Source organism: Penaeus chinensis, chromosome 29 (genome assembly GCF_019202785.1).
Source record: "Penaeus chinensis breed Huanghai No. 1 chromosome 29, ASM1920278v2, whole genome shotgun sequence".
Taxonomy (NCBI): Eukaryota; Metazoa; Arthropoda; class Malacostraca; order Decapoda; family Penaeidae; genus Penaeus; species Penaeus chinensis.
The window spans coordinates 30,355,814-30,358,313 of NC_061847.1; positions in this window are offsets into that span (position 1 = coordinate 30,355,814).

The following is a 2,500-nucleotide window of genomic DNA, read 5'->3' on the forward strand; positions in this document are numbered from 1 at the left end:
AGGAAGAAGAGGAGGAGGTGGAGGTGGAGGAGGAAGAGGAGGAGGAGGAGGAGGAGGAGGGGGGGAGGAGGCGACGGAAATGAGGAGGAAGAAGAGGAGGGGGGGAAAAGAAGTAGGAGGGGGGGCGGATGAAATGAGGAGGAGGAAAAGCAGGAGGAGGAGGAGATGGAAGTGGATGCGGGTATGGAGGAGTAGGAAGAAGAGGAAGATGAAAAGGGTGAGGAGGAGGAGAAGTGGGAGGAGGAGGAGGAGGAGGAGAGGAAGTGGATTTCGAAATGGAAGAGGAGGAAGAGGAAGGGGAGGAGGAGAAGGTTGAAGTTGAGGAGGAGAAGCAGGAGGAAGGAAAAATAGAGGATAGAGGAGATTAGAAACAGCAGGAAAAGAGGACAAGGAGTATGAGGAAAAATAAGAAGAACAAGGAATATGACAACAAGAAGAGAAAAGAAGTAGAGAAATTAACTCAATCGCCCCGTATGGCAAGAATACATGCCATGCCCGATGTAATACAAATTTATTTATTGTAATTACACATAGATGGCTCTGCAAGTGCTCAGTCACCAAGGAGTCGGTTATTATTATTTATTTCACCTGTTTACCCTTTTCCTCGACTTTTCGAAAGGGTCCTTTGCATTATTTCATTATCTTAAACGTTATCGAGATTCCAATAACAATTTTGATAATCATAACATCAATAACAATAATACCAGTATCGATATCAACTGTATTAAAAAGAAAAACACATTTTCCCGCCAATTCAAGGAATGGGGAAATCAGGATCGGTCACTAGGGCTACTGATAGACTCCTTGGCGGCTGAGCACACGTGACGCCATCTGTATGTAACAACTTTCACAATAGAACATAAATCCGGGGCGAATGGAATCAAATAACACGGAAATAATGAAAATATAAGAACAAATATAAATGTAATAGAAATATCACATATAGAAATAAAGAAATAAAAACGACACAAAGCTGTAAAGACGAAACAAAAAAACAAAAAAAGGAAACAAGAAAACAAGAAAACAAGAAAGTCGCTTCAAAACACCGACATTAACCGTGGACTCATAACTCATTAATTCAAAACAATGCAGGTGTGATTGTGTAGGCCTCTAAGTAGGCTAAGAATGGTCGAGACTTTCACATTTGGCGACTTTGTGGTGTGGGAGGAATTATTAAGCGTATGCCTGGTCGTGAGGTTGGTAAGCCTTTTTCCGGGAGGTTGGTATGCCTTTTTTCCGGGAGGTTGGTATGCCTTTTTTCGGGAGGTTGGTATGCCTTTTTTCCGGGAGGTTGGTATGCCTTTTTTCGGGAGGTTGGTATGCCTTTTTTCCGGGAGGGTTGGTATGCCTTTTTCGGGAGGTTGGTATGCCTTTTTTCCGGGAGGGTTGGTATGCCTTTTTTTCGGGAGGTTGATATGCCTTTTTTCCGGGAGGTTGGTATGCCTTTTCCGGGAGGTTGGTATGCCCTTTTCGGGAAGTTGGTATGCCTTTTTCGGGAGGTTGGTATATCTTTTTTGGGGATTTTTTTATGCCTGTATTTACTTTTTTCTGAAGTTTGATATGCCTTCCCCGCCGGATGGTTGTTATGCCTGGTAGACAGGTTGGTTAGTCTGCTTCATAGTGTTGGTATGCATTTTTCAGGAGGTTGGTAAGCCTTTTTCCGGGAGGTTGGTATGCCTTTTTTCCGGGAGGTTGGTATGCCTTTTTTCGGGAGGTTGGTATGCCTTTTTTCCGGGAGGTTGGTATGCCTTTTTTCGGGAGGTTGGTATGCCTTTTTTCCGGGAGGGTTGGTATGCCTTTTTCGGGAGGTTGGTATGCCTTTTTTCCGGGAGGGTTGGTATGCCTTTTTTCGGGAGGTTGGTATGCCTTTTTTCCGGGAGGTTGGTATGCCTTTTCCGGGAGGTTGGTATGCCTTTTTCGGGAAGTTGGTATGCCTTTTTCGGGAGGTTGGTATATCTTTTTTCGGGAGTTCTTTATGCTGTATTTACTGTTCTCTGTTTGATATGCCTTCCCCCGCCGGATGGGTTGTTATGCTGGTAGACAGGTTGGTTAGTCCTTTTTCACAATGTTGGTATGCCTTTTTTCAGAAGGTCTTGTAAGGCCTTTTTTCGGGAGGTTGGTATACCTGTTTTCGGATGTTGTATGCTGTTTCGGATTTGTAGCCTTTTTTTTTTTTTCCGGAGGTAGTTTGGTAAGCCCTTTTTCGGAAGTTGGTATGCCTTTTCAGGAGGTTGGTAAGCCCTTTTTCGGAAGTTGGTATGCCTTTTCAGTGAGGTTAGCCTTTTTTCGATGTTGTGTATGCCTTTTTTTCGGGAGGTTGTGTTTGGGGTGCCTTTTTCGGAGGTTGGTATGCCTTTTTTCGGGGTTGGTATGCCTTTTTTAGGAGGTTGGTATGCCTTTTTCCCGGGAGGTTGGTATGCCTTTTTTCGGAGGTTGGTATGCCTTATTTCGGAAGTTGGTATGCCTTTTTCGGATGTTGGTATGCCTTTTTCGGAGGTTG